Source organism: Entelurus aequoreus, linkage group LG14 (assembly GCF_033978785.1).
Source record: "Entelurus aequoreus isolate RoL-2023_Sb linkage group LG14, RoL_Eaeq_v1.1, whole genome shotgun sequence".
In the NCBI taxonomy this organism is placed as follows: domain Eukaryota; kingdom Metazoa; phylum Chordata; class Actinopteri; order Syngnathiformes; family Syngnathidae; genus Entelurus; species Entelurus aequoreus.
In genome coordinates this window covers 45,180,390-45,195,385 of record NC_084744.1, presented here as the reverse complement: position 1 = coordinate 45,195,385, position 14,996 = coordinate 45,180,390, and positions in this window count along the sequence as shown.

Genomic DNA, 14,996 nt, shown 5'->3' with positions numbered 1-14,996 from the left:
GTGAATCACCACCGGGGGTCAGGGGTCATTAGAATGAGACGCAGGCTGGCGTCAACCCGGCCTCACTGATTCTACCCTGCAATGTATTTGCCACTTTACAATTTATATGAATATTAATTAATATTTACCTTTTTTTTTTTGTCATTGACTAATACCATGTGTGGGGATCTAAATATTGATTTGCTGAGCGCTCCTAGAAATACATCAACAAGCGAATATCTAGAGATACTGTATAGTAAAGGATTATATCCGTTGATCACCAAACCAAGTCGAATAACAACAACGTGCGCCACACTGATTGATCATATCTTTATAAATGTTGTAGAAAAAAACAAAATCAAGAGTGGATTGGTAGTTAATGATATCAGCGACCATCTACCTGTATTTTTTACTTATGAGTGCCAAATCAATGAGGGGGACTGTCAAGTCAACAGGGAGAGAGAAGAAACAGCCCACAAATATGTAAGGAAAAGATTAAGAACCGAAGCGACAATTGACATGTTTAGAAGCGACCTTCTTGTAAGGGATTGGATGGAGGTATATGTAGGAGAGGTAAATGATGCATATGAAGCTTTTTTAAATATATATTTATCACTGTATGAAAAACATTGCCCAAATATGCTATATAAACAAAAGGACAATTACAGTGAAACTCCTTGGATCACAAGGGGACTACAGAATGCATGTAAAAAGAAAAATAGACTTTACAAGGTATTTTTAAAATCTAGGACAAATGCAGCAGAAATTAAATATAAGGTTTATAAAAACAGGTTGACAACAATAATGAGACAAGCCAAAAAAGACTATTATAGTAACTTGTTAGAAAAAAATAAAGCCAATATCAAAGGAACATGGAACATATTGAAAAAGGTGATGGGAAGCACACCGGGACCTATCAGCCCGCCAAACCACTTTGTAAAAGAAGAAAAGATAATAAAAAATATGGACGAAGTGGCAAATGAGTTTAACTCATTTTTTGTAAACGTAGGTCCAAAACTAGCAGAAAATATAGAAAAACATGATGATGGGTCATTTCAGAATGGGTTGGGAGGTGGAGGCAGAGTACTTAAGTCAATGTTTTTGGGAGAAGTCAGTGAAAATGAAATTATAACAATTGTAAATAAATTAAAGAACAAAACATCAACAGACGATGATGGGTTAGATATGATAATTGTAAAAAAGACAATTGACTGCATCATTGAGCCTCTCTGCTATATCTTCAATCTCTCTTTCAATACAGGGACCTTCCCAGATAGAATGAAGGTAGCAAAGGTTATTCCACTCTTTAAAGATGGGGATAAGCACATGTTTACTAATTACAGACCGGTATCACTTCTGTCCCAATTCTCTAAGGTGCTTGAAAAAATATTTGTACAAAAATTAGACCATTTTATTGAAAAAAACAAGTTGTTGAGCGAGAGCCAGTATGGATTTCGTTCAAACAGATCTACTGCCTCTGCTGTGATGAACATAATTGAGGACATAACAACAGCCACCGATAGTAAGAAATACACAGTAGGGGTGTTTATAGACCTTAAGAAAGCGTTTGACACAATCGATCACTCTATCCTTTTATCCAAATTACATTCATACGGTGTGAGAGGAATAGTTTTAGATTGGTTAAATAGCTACTTGAATAACAGACAACAATATGTACAATATGCTGCTAATACATCTGAAAATATGAGTATTAAGTGTGGAATTCCACAAGGGTCTGTTCTGGGACCGAAACTATTTATTTTATACATAAATGATATCTGTGATGTGTCAAAATTACTCAATTTTGTATTATTTGCTGACGATACCAACTTTTACAGCTCTGGACATGACTTAAATGAATTACTAAAGAGTATGGAACAGGAAATGGTCAAACTCAAAAAATGGTTTGACGTTAACAAATTATCATTGAATTTGAAAAAAACTAAGTTCATGATTTTTAGTAAGAGAAAAAAGCCTGAAAATATTGTACTGTCAATAGCTGGAACAAGCATTGAAAAAGTCTCTGAGATTAGATTTTTGGGAGTGATTTTAGATGATAATATTAGTTGGAAATCGCATATCTCACATGTTAGAAAAAAGATGGCTAAAAGTATATTTATATTAAATAAGGTAAAAGATGTATTAGATTATAAAGCAATGCGTACACTGTATTGTGCACTTGTACTGCCTTATATCAATTATTGTGTGGAAATATGGGGTAGTACATATAAGAGTAACACAAAGCCACTGTACCTCCTTCAGAAGAGAGCGATCAGAATCATACACAAAACAGGTTATAGAGAGCACACAAATGGATTATTTATTAGCTCAGGACTTTACAAATTTTATGAACTAGTTGAGCAGCAGACATTATTGGTTATGTTCAGGGCTAGTAGTCAAGAGCTACCAACAAATCTACAAAAAAATTTCACTTTAATAGAAAAAGAAGGAAGAAGGAAAGGGCACTTTAAGCATCAGCTTGCACGAACAACATCAAAACAAATGTGTACATCAGTGGTGGGAGTAAAACTCTGGAACTCTCTCCATAATGAAATAAAGCAATGTAAAAACACATTTCAATTAAAAAAAGTCTTTAAAAACAGAACTATGATGTTATATGAGCACTGACAAAAGGGACGCAAAGGGAAAAATAAGGGGAAAAAAATAAAAATAAAAAATAAAAATAATAATAAACACACAAAAAAAACAACGCTTACATTATCCTACATGACTGTAGGTATTGTATAGTCTAGCTTTCCTTTCATTTTTTTTTTTTTTTTTTTTTTTTTTTTTCTTTATCAACATGCACTATGGATCCTTGGTTGAATGATCACATTGTTCTTAGCTTTGTTTGGTTTGAATGATACCTTGTTATGATAGCCTTGTTCTATTCAGTTTTGTTTGGTTTGAATGATTACCTTATTCTTTTTCAGTTTGTTTGGTTTGGATGATTGCCTTGTTCTTTTTCAGTTTGTTTGGTTTGAGTGATTGCCTTATTTTTTCAGTTTTTGTTTTGTTTGTTTATTTTTTGTTCAACTTATCTTGCTTGTTTATTCTTTTCATTGATTGTTTGTTCTATTAATTTCTATGAGTGTGTGCACTGGGTAGGGGTACAAACTTGTAGTTTTTAGGCAACAATAACTTTTCTTGTCAACTGGGTCATACATGTCCTGTAGCCTTTTTTACTACTCTAGAGTCTACGCCCCTGGTGGGTGGGTGCGTGTGGGTGTGGGTGCCTGTGTGTGCATATGTGATATATTGTTTTGTATTGATTTGTTGCATTGGATGTTCTAATGCACTACCGGCAAAGAGATACCAAGAAAATGTTTCTTTTGTGCGAAGGGGCAGGAAATATAAGATTTTCTTCATCCTGTTCCTTTTCGACATGGCTGTGTATTGAATGCAGTAAGGTATGTGAGATTGTTGAAATGTTGTTGAAATGTACACATCCAAGTACGAAATAAATAAATAATTGAATTGAATTGACCAATTTCAGAATGATTTATTGGATTTTTTTATTCTAGTTTGAAAATTAGAAAAAATTGCGAAATGATGATGCAAAGAAGATATTTTGGATTTTCCCCAAACATAAAATTGTGTTTAAAGATTCTCACATCTCAAGGATGCTTTATTTAAGAATTGCAAGTTGAATAATGATTACAATAAAATACTTATTTATATATTAAAAGTCCTGCTAATTTCTAGATATACAAATCTTAATTCAGGGTTATCTGTTCATGCAGCGAGTTAACTATTTGTTTGTATTTTTTTATGCAAATCTAGTTTTTTTTATCTCACATTATATATATATATATATATATATATATATATATATATATATATATATATATATATATATATATATATATATATATATATATATATACATATACTGTATATATATATATATATATATATATATATATATATATATATATGTGTATATATACATACACTGTATATATATATATATATATATATATATATATATATATATACACACACATACATATATATATACACATACATATATATACACATTTATATATATACACACATATACACATACATATATATATATACACACATATATATATATATATATATATACACATATACATATACATATATATATATACACATATACATATACATATACATATATATATATATATATATATATATATATATATATATATATATATATATACACACATATACATATATATACATATATATATATATACACACACATATACATATATATACATATATATATATATATATATATATATATATATATATATATATATATATATATATATATATATATATATATATATACACACATATACATATATATACATATATACATATATACATATATATATATATATATATATATATATATATATATATATATATATATATATATATATATATATATGTATATATATATATATATATACATATATATATACATACATATATATATATATATACATATATATATATATATATATATATATACACTCTTTTTTTTGCAGTGTATACACGTGTGTGTGTGTGTGTGTTCTTGTTTTTCTACCCTTCTTGAGACGTCAACAAGGAAAAGTACCTTCCATATGAGGACCGGTGAACAAGTTAGGACTGAAATCATGGTCCCAATACGGAAAAACATTGCATCTAATAGAGAGCCAAATACTAGAGTCTGTGAACATTGCTCCAAAGTCAGGATTTTTGGTTGATCTAATGTTAAAGTTAAGTTAAAGTACCAATGATTGTCGCACGCACTAAGTGTGGTGAAATTAACCTCTGCATTTGACCCATCCCCTTGTTCACCCCCTGGGAGGTGAGGGGAGCAATGAGCAGCAGCGGTGGCCATGCCTGGAAATCATTTTGGTGATTTAACCACCTATTCCAACCCTTGATGCTGAGTGCCAAGCAGGGAGGTAATAGATCCCATTTGTATAGTCGTTGGTATGACTCTGTGCATACAAAAATAAACAATGACAGGTACAAAGGCAGCAATATATGATAAAACAAGACGACAGCTAAAGAAGGACTTCTCTATTCATCCCCGAAAAAACCCGGCAGGTGAACAGCAGATATTACGACTTCCGGTGCTGCGTAAGACAACCCGCGTCCCATATGTGACCATAGGATGAACAAATACACTACGGTACTAAGACTATAGTGGCCATTAACAGTTAGCTTCTACAGCTGGGTTGCCCAAAGTGTGGCACAGGGGCCATCTGTGGTTCCTGACTCGTTTGCTATCAACCTTAAGCGCATTACAAAAAAACAAAAAATAGAGATCTCATTTGCACCCCTGGTGGGGAAATCTATCAAAATGAGGGTGGTCCCAAAAAGAAGGGATTTTTCAATTAGACCGTGTGTCGGGTTTAAAAGTGCTCCCCCTCTGGTTAACATATGAAATAACAAGTCAGTGTGTGTAAAAATTTGAAGTGCTCCCCCTCTGGCCAACATATGTAAGAAATGTAAATTAATAACAAAAAATAAATCAATATGTATATAGAGACATACTGTAACAACTTGAAGTAATTAACGAAGATCAAAAACAAATTACAAACAACAAATTCAAAAAAAATAACTAAAAGCAGTCTTTTCCTCCCAATGTGTCAACTTTTTTTCTTAGAAAATTGGGAACAATTTCTCATATTCTTTCTGTTTCTGTAATACTGCAACATTTTCTCATAAGATTGTTACTTTTTTATGTAAAATTGGTACTTTTTACTGCAAAATAGTGACATTTGTCATATACAATTCTGACTTCTATCACAACATTGTCAATGTTTTTGCTGTTCTTGTAAAATGGTGACATTTTTGCTTAAAATCATGACTCTTGTCATAATTTTGCCGAGCAAAATTCAGATTTTTATTATAACGTTGCCAACGTTTTAAAGTTTTCTTACAAAATTGTGACTTTTGTCGAGTAAAACGACGACTCTCTTCATAAAATTGCCAAAATTAGAAGCTGTTCTTATAAAACTGGGAACAATTTGTCATATTCTTTCTGTTTCTGTAATATTGCAATATTTTCTCGTAAAATTATTACATTATGTAAAATTATAAATTTTTTATGTAAAATTATTTTTTTATGTAAAATTATTTTTTTATGTAAAATTATTACTTTTTACGGCAAAATGGTGACATTTGTCATATCAAATTCTGACTTATATTACAACATTGCCAATGTTTTTGTTCTTGTAAAATGGTGACATTTTTGGCGTAAAATCATGTCTTTTGTCATGATTTTGCCCAGCAAAATTCAGATTTTTTTTATAACGTTGCCAACGTTTTAAAGTTTTCTTATAAAATTGTGACCTTTGTCGAGTAAAACGACGACTCTCTTCATAAAATTGCCAAAATTTGAAGCTTTTCTTATAAAATTGGGAACAATTTGTCATATTCTTTCTGTTTCTGTAATATTGCAATATTTTCTCGTAAAATTATTACTTTTTAATGTAAATACATTATCTTTTATGTAAAATTATAACTTTTTATTGCACAATTGTGACATTTGTCATATCAAATTCTGACTTCTATCACAACATTGCCAATGTATTTGTTGTTCTTGTAAAATAGTGACATTTTTTGCGTAAAATCATGAATTTTGTCATCATTTTGCCGAGCAAAATTCAGGTTTTTATAATAACATTGCCAACTTTTTAAAGTTTTCTTATAAAATTGTGACTTTTGTCGAGTAAAACGACGACTCTCTTCATAAAATTCCCCAAACTTGAAGCTTTTCTTATAAAATGGGAACAATTTGTCATATTCTTTCTGTTTCTGTAATATTGCAATATTTTTTCATAAAAGTATTACTTTTTTATATAAAATTATTACTTTTTTATGTAAAATTATTACCTTTTTTTATGTAAAATTATTACTTTTTTATGTAAAATTATTACCTTTTTTTATGTAAAATTATTACTTTTTTATGTAAAATTATTACTTTTTAATGAAAAATTATAACTTTATGTAAAATTATTACTTTTTTATGTAAAATTATTACTTTTTTATGTAAAATTATTACTTTTTAATGTAAAATTATAATTTTTATGGAAAATTATTACTTTTTTATTTAAAATTATTACTTTTTACTGCAAATTGGTGACATTTGTCATATCAAATTCTGACTTCTATCACAATATTGCCAATGTATTTGTTGTTCTCTTCATTTTTTGCGTAAAATCATGAATTTTGTCATCATTTTGCCGAGCAAAATTTCGATTTTTTATAATAACATTGCCAACTTTTTAAAGTTTTCTTATAAAATTGTGACTTTTGTCGAGTAAAACGACGACTTTCTTCATAAAATTGCCCAAATTTGAAGCTTTTCTTATAAAATTGGGAGCAATTTGTCATATTCTTTCTGTTTCTGTAATATTGCAATATTTTCTCATAAAATTATTACATTTTATGTAAAATTATTACTTTTTTAAGTAAAATTATTACTTTTTACTGCAAAATGGTGAGATTTGTCATATACAATTCTGACTTCTATCACAACATTGCCAATGTTTTTGTTGTTCTTGTAAAATACTGAATTTTTTTGCGTAAAATCATGACTTTTGTCATAATTTTGCCAAGCAAAATTCGTTTTTTTATTATAACATTGACAACGTTTTAAAGTTTTCTTATAAAATTGTGACTTTGTCGAGTAAAACGACGACTCTCTTCATAAAATTGCCAAAATTTGAAGCTTTTCTTATAAAATTGGGAAGAATTTGTCATATTATGTCTGTGATATTGCAATATTTTCTCATAAAATTATCACTTTTTTATGTAAAATTATTACTTTTTTATGTAAAATTATTACTTTTTACTGCAAAATGGTGACATTTGTCATATACAATTCTGACTTATATCACAACATTGCCAATGTTTTTGATGTTCTTGTAAAATAGTGACATTTTTTGTGTAAAATCATGACTTTTGTCATAAGTTTGCTGAGCAAAATTCAGATTTTTTATTATAACATTGCCAACGTTTTAAAGTTTTCTTATAAAATTGTGACTTTTCTAGAGTAAAATAACGACACTCTTCATAAAATTGCCAACATTTGAAGCTTTTCTTATAAAATATTGGGAACCATTTGTCATATTTTTTCTGTTTCTGTAATATTGCAATATTTTCTCGTAAAATGATTACTTTTTTATGTAAAATTATTACTCTTTACTGCAAAATGGTGACATTTGTCATATCAAATTCTGACTTCTATGACAATATTGCCAATGTTTTTGTTGTTCTTGTAAAATAGTGACATTTTTTTAGTAAAATCATGACTTTTGTCATCTTTTGCCGAGCAAAATTCAGATTTTTTATTTTAATATGGCCAACGTTTTAAAGTTTTTGTTAAAATAATGATATATAAGTTATCACACAACTCTTATGCTTAAAGGCCGTTGCTGTAGTTGTTATCTAATGTGCTCAAGATGTACTTTTTATTTTTGTGCAAAGGCACATAACTTGTTACCTTCCACTGCAAGTTAGGAGTTGCCTCGCCGCAGATGTTTCTGTTTTTCAGCCTGCTAACAGCCAAGGATGGACCTCAAGTACCTTAACGAAGACAAGGCCACACCGGGCTGACAAAGCAGAGACAGGGCGCAATCACACGGATCAGCACATTTCCGTTCTGAATAATCACATATTGTGTCTACTGAGCTGCTTGCATAATATGTGACCCCTCCCTTTAGAAGCAGCATCAGCGATGTAACTAGGGAAGTCCTGAATAAAATGGGGGGCGCGTGGGCTGCTCCTCAGAACGTGGGGGGAGACTGTAACTGAGTGTGCAGCTCCATGCGTTCTCCCATGAGCAAAATTGAACTCTGTCTCTGCCTGATTCCTTGCTTCTTAGTCTGTTTAATGATAGTCCGGTGCTTGAACCTGACAGTTTTCTTATAAAATTGTGACTTTTGTCGAGTAAAATGACGACTCGCTTCATAAAATTGCCTAAATTGTACGCTTTTCTTGTAAAAGTGCGACTGTCATTGAGTAAAATTCCAACTTTCATCATAATGTTGCGCAAATGTTCCATTTTTCTTGTAAAATGTTTGACTTGCATTGAGTAAAATGACGACTTTTATTACATAACACTGCCAAAATTCTAAGGTTTTCTTGTGAAATTGTGAATTTTTTTTCTTGTGAAATTCCAACTCATTTTTCACAACAAGCTTTTTTATGTTTGCCTAGTACGGGGGTCGGCAACCCGCGGCTCTAGAGCCGCATGCGGCTCTTTAGCGCCGCCCTAGTGGCTCTCTGGAGATTTTTCAAAAATGTATGAAGAATGGAAAAAGATGAGGGGAAAAAAATCTATTTTTTTGTTTTAGAATGTTTTCTGTAGGAGGACAAACATGACACAAACCTCGCTAATTGTTATAAATCACACTGTTTATATTAAACATGCTTCACTGATTCGAGTATTTGGCGAGCGCCGTTTTGTCCTACTTATTTTGGCGGTCCTTGAACTCACCGTATAGTTTGTTTACATGTATAACTTTCTCCGACTTTCTAGGACATGTTTTATGCCACTTCTTTTTCTGTCTCATTTTGTCCACCACACTTTTAGCGTGCATGAGTGCACAAAGGTGAGTTTTGTTGATGTTATTGACTTGTGTGGCGTGCTAATCAGACATATTTGGTCACTGCATGACTGCAAGCTAATCGATGCTAACATGCTATTTAGGCTAGCGATGTGTACATATTGCATCATTATGCCTCATTTGTAGGTATATTTGAGCTCATTTAGTTTCCTTTAAGTCCTCTTAATTACATTTATATCTCATGACACATGTAATATGGCTTTTAATTTTTTTCGGCTCCAGACAGATTTGTTTTTGTATTTTTGGTCCAATATGGCTCTTTCAACATTTTGGGTTGCCGACCCCTGGCCTAGTATGTATACGTTATTAATGTTGTAAGTACAAATCTTTATATATCTAGCAAAGGGTGGTCCTAAAGAGGGAGACATTTTTCGCAGGTCTCAAGAAGGTAAGAAATACAACAGTGTGTGTGTGTGTGTGTGTGTGTTAATGGTGGCATTGAGCCTACAGAGATGAAGAAGAGGAGTCTATGCTCTTCCTAATACAATATGGCAGGGTGCATACTCTTCTACGTAATTCATTCTAAAACGTGGCCTTTAAATCTGTTGTTTTCTTGGTTTTGTTTTTTTTTCTTTTCTTTGAATTTATTTATTTATTTCCCGCGGTGGGGGGAATGGCTTCCAGCGTGCCGTAGCATTAAGCAGAGCCCCACCAGCAGGAGCGTAGCTGGCCTCAAGTCGCTGAAACGTACAAAAAAATAAATCAGGCCAACAAAGGAGCCTCCTCATTCCTGCAAAGGAGCAACATGGCTGAGGAGGACTTGAACTACCTTGGCAATAACAAATAGAAAGAAAGTCGGCCCGGACACCGACATTAAAAGTCATTAATCATCTCTATTCTCTCTTTACTTTTCAAGTGGCTATAAATCTTACCAAGATGTACATAAGAATCACTTCCTAATGAAACTGGGCTTTGTTCATTTGTCACCTTTACACCCGTTCATTTAAATTACAAAACTTCTGACCTTGTGACTCGGAATATAGATCTCGGGTATTTTAGGGCTGAAGAGGAATTAATCCATAAATCTTGATAGTAGAATTGTCTGTTCGCTCCACCAGCAGATCAGCCGCTGTCATCGGTGGTTTACCGTGTTGACATGCCCGTACGTCGGGAGTGCTGGCACTCATGTGGCAATTATTTGATGAGTCGGCTTTTTAGCGTGTAAATTACGACAACGTTATGTCTTATTAAAACGTTGTAAAATGTGTAACATTGAAATAATTAATACAAGGATGTTCTATAAAACAGATATTTTTATTATTAAACAATACATGAAATTAACATTTAGTACGACAACTTTTAACGTGTTTTGCCCATTTTTCTATAACAATTAAAGTCATGGATAGTGTTACATGGTGCTATCTTAGTGGCATGTTGACATTTTAGCCAATTCTGTAGGTATGAATCAGAAAATGATGCATTTTGTTACATGGTGCTAAGTTGGTAGCATGTGCTAAGTGTTAGCATGCTAGTCTTTTTTATGTATAAAACTAAAAGTGCTATATGGGTAGCATATGTTAAGTGTTAGCATGCTAGTATTGTAGTCTTTTTTTATGTATAAAACTAAAAGTCACAGATATTGGTACATGGTGCTATCTTGGTAGCATATGTTAAGTGTTTGCATGGTAGTACTTCAGTCATTTTCCGAGGTATAGAACTAAAAATCATAGATATTGTTACATGGTGCTATCTTGGTGTTAGCGTGTTTGTATTTTAGTCAATTTGTAGGTATACAACTGAAAGTTATGGATATTGTGACATGGTGCTATCTAGATAGCATATGTAAGTTATGGATATTGTGACATCGTGCTATATAGATAGCATATGTTAAGTGTTAGGATGCTAGCATTTTAGCTATTTTCAGGTATAAAACTAAAAGTTGTGGACATTGTTACATGGAACTATCTTGTAGCATACGTTAAGTGTTAGCATGCTAGTACTTCAGTCATTTTCCGAGGTATAGAACTAAAACTCGTGGATATTGTTACATGGTGCTATCTTGGTGTTAGCGTGCTAGTATTTTAGTCAATTTGTAGGTATACAACTGAAAGTTATGGATATCGTGACATGGTGCTATCTAGATAGCATATGTTAATTGTTAGGATGCTAGCATTTTAGCTATTTTCAGGTATAAAACGTTACAGACATTGTTACATGGAACTATCTTGGTAGCATACAGTATGTTAAGTGTTAGCATGCTAGTACTGTAGTCAATTGTGTAGGTAAAACAAACTAAAAGTTATGGATATTGTTACATGGGGCTACAGTATCTCGATAGCATATGGTATGCATCAATGTGGTAATATTTTAGTATTTTTTTAGACATAAAACTAAAAGTTATTGATATTGTTACATGGTGCTATCTTGGTAGTATTAGTTAGGTGTTAGCATGCTAGTACTTCAGTCATTTTCCGAGGTATATAACTAAAAATTGTGGATATTGTTACATGGTGCTATCCTGGTGTTAGCGTGCTAGTAGTTTAGTCAATTTGTAGGTATACAACTGAAAGTTATGGATATTGTGACATGGTGCTATCTAGATATACAGTATGTTAATTGTTAGGATGCTAGCATTTTAGCTATTTTCAGGTATAAAACTAAAAGTTTTGGACATTGTTATTTTGAACTATTTTGGTAGCATATGTTAAGTGTTTGCATGCTAGTACTTCAGTAATTTTTCGAGGTATAGAACAAAAAATTGTAGACATTGTTACATGGTGCTATCTTGGTGCTAGCATGTTGTATTTTAGTCAATTTGTAGGTATACAACTGAAGTTATGGATATTGTGACATGGTGCTATCTAGATAGCATATGTTAATTGTTAGAATGCTAGCATTTTAGATATTTTCAGGTATACAACTAACAGTCATGGGCATTGTTACATATAACTATTTTGGTAGCATATGTAAAGTGTTAGCATGCTAGTACTTCAGTAATTTTCCGAGGTACAGAACAAAAACTTGTGGATATTGTTACATGGTGCTATCTTGGTGTTAGCGTGCTAGTATTTTAGTCAATTTGTAGGTATATAACTGAAAGTTATGGATATCGTGACATGGTGCTATCTAGATAGCATATGTTAATTGTTAGGATGCTATTATTTTCACATTTTGCATAGATGATGTTTTACAGATCATCTTCAAGTGGCTTTCTGACAGTCACTTCAGGATGCGCCGTTTTGTGGGCGGTCTTATTTACGTGGCTCACCTTCGACAGCGTCTTCTCCCCGTCATCTTTGTTGTAGCGGTGTAGCGTGCAAGGACGGGTGTGGAAGAAGTGTCAAAAGATGGAGCTAACTGTTTTAATGACATTCAGACTTTACTTCAATCAATAACGGAGCAGCATCTCCTCATCCGGAAACAACAATGTCCGACCGAACTCTCTAATAACTAAAGTTCCTTGGTGAATAATGTATACTCACTACACCGGTATGTTTAGCACTTTCATGGTGAGTTTACTGACAGATATAAGTAAAAACTTTACACTACTTTATTTTAGAAATGGCAACAGCGGAGGATGAATGTCCCATAACAAGAAGATAGAGAAAAATAAGTTTATCGACTACAAAGGGGGACACGCGCAATTTTTCAGGATTTATGCAGATTCCAAATACAGATCAGCAGGTACCAGAAGGTAAGAAAAAGTTGCTTTTGCATAAAATTGCAAAACAAAACGCAAGATAATATGTCTTACCTTATACACACACCATAATAATACTCCTTTGTTGAAGCACAGTACAATCCATCAAGCAGTGCGGCTTCATAGCTTACCAAAGTCGTATTAAAACATTTTGACAGATTTTTGAGCGCTGTGTGTAATGTTCTATATTTTCAGCGGAACATATAAAATGTTGGTGTTGTTTACTTGAGTCATATTGCCATCATAGTGCAGTCTACAAGTATCTCTTATGTTTGACTGCCATCTACCGGTCACACTTATCATTACACCATGTACCAATAAAATTGCTTCGAGGTCGGCAAGCAAAACCAGAATTATTCTGTACATTAGGCGCACCGGGTTATAAGGATATTATAGTCCGGGAAATACGGTATTGTGAATATTATTATCCACCAACAGTGTTCTGAATATCGACACTACTTTCACTATCTGATTAATTTATTTTATGCTTGTTACATCATCGTTTGCGAGACGTTTGATGTAACGTTGCACAATTCTTTTGATGTGGTTGTATGTCAACAAGACAGCGTCAAAAGCAGCGAGTTCAAGTCAGGAAATATTGTTTTACTCAAGAAACCAACAACCAGCATCACACTAAAACGAACTTGAAATATATTAATAATAACAAATATAAGGAGGAAAATTGCATGCAGTACAAAATCTCGGAGATACTTTTTGTAAAAATCTTATTGAGGTGTTTCAAAGTCTACAAATTGTTTTTTACATTATGTAAACATACTGGGTGTGTGTATGTAAGGGCGGTGACTTTAGGTTTAGTGCCGCCCTAGTGGCTCCTTGGAGCTTTTTCAAAAATGTATGAAAATACAAAAAATATGGTTTTGTTTTAATATGGTTTCTGTAGGAGAACAAACATGACACAAACCTCCCTAATTGTTACAAATCCCACTGTTTGTATTAAACATGATTCTCTGATGAGAGTATTTGGTGAGCGCGTTCAGAGGCTGAATAGTATCGAAAATGATTCATTAGTATCGCGGTAATATATTAATACCGGTGTACCGTACACCCTAAAAGAAACAAAATCATCAAAAACATGGCTGAGCAGAATGAGTCTAACGCCAGTCAAAATGTAATATACCATCTAAAAGGCGGACATTATCCATGAAAATAAGGAAATTTTGCTAATGGTGTGTTTGTCTAATATACACTATATTACCAAAATTATTTGGCCACCCATCCAAATGATGAGAATCAGGTGTCCTAATCACTTGGCCCGGTGTATAAAACCAGGCACTTTGACATGAAGACTGTTTCTACAAACATATGTGAAAGAATGGGCCGCTCTCAGTGATTTCCAGCGTGGAACTGTCATAGGATGCCACCTGTGCAACAAATCCAGTCGTGAAATATCCTCGCACCTAAATATTCCAAAGTCAACTGTCGGCTTTATTATAAGAAAATGGAAAAGTTTGGGACAACAGCAACTCAGCCACATAAACATAAACATAAACTGACAAAGAGGGTTCAGGGAATGATGAAGCATGTGACCTTCCAATTAGCCACGTACAATACGCAGAGAGTATCATGGAATGGGTTTCCATGGCCGTGCAGCTGCATCTAAGCCATACATCACCAAGTCCAATGCAAAGCGTGGGATGCAGTGGTGTAAAGCACTTCTCTGGACTGATGAATCACACTTTTCCATCTGGCGATCTGATGGACCAGTCCTGGGTTTGGAGGTTGCCAGG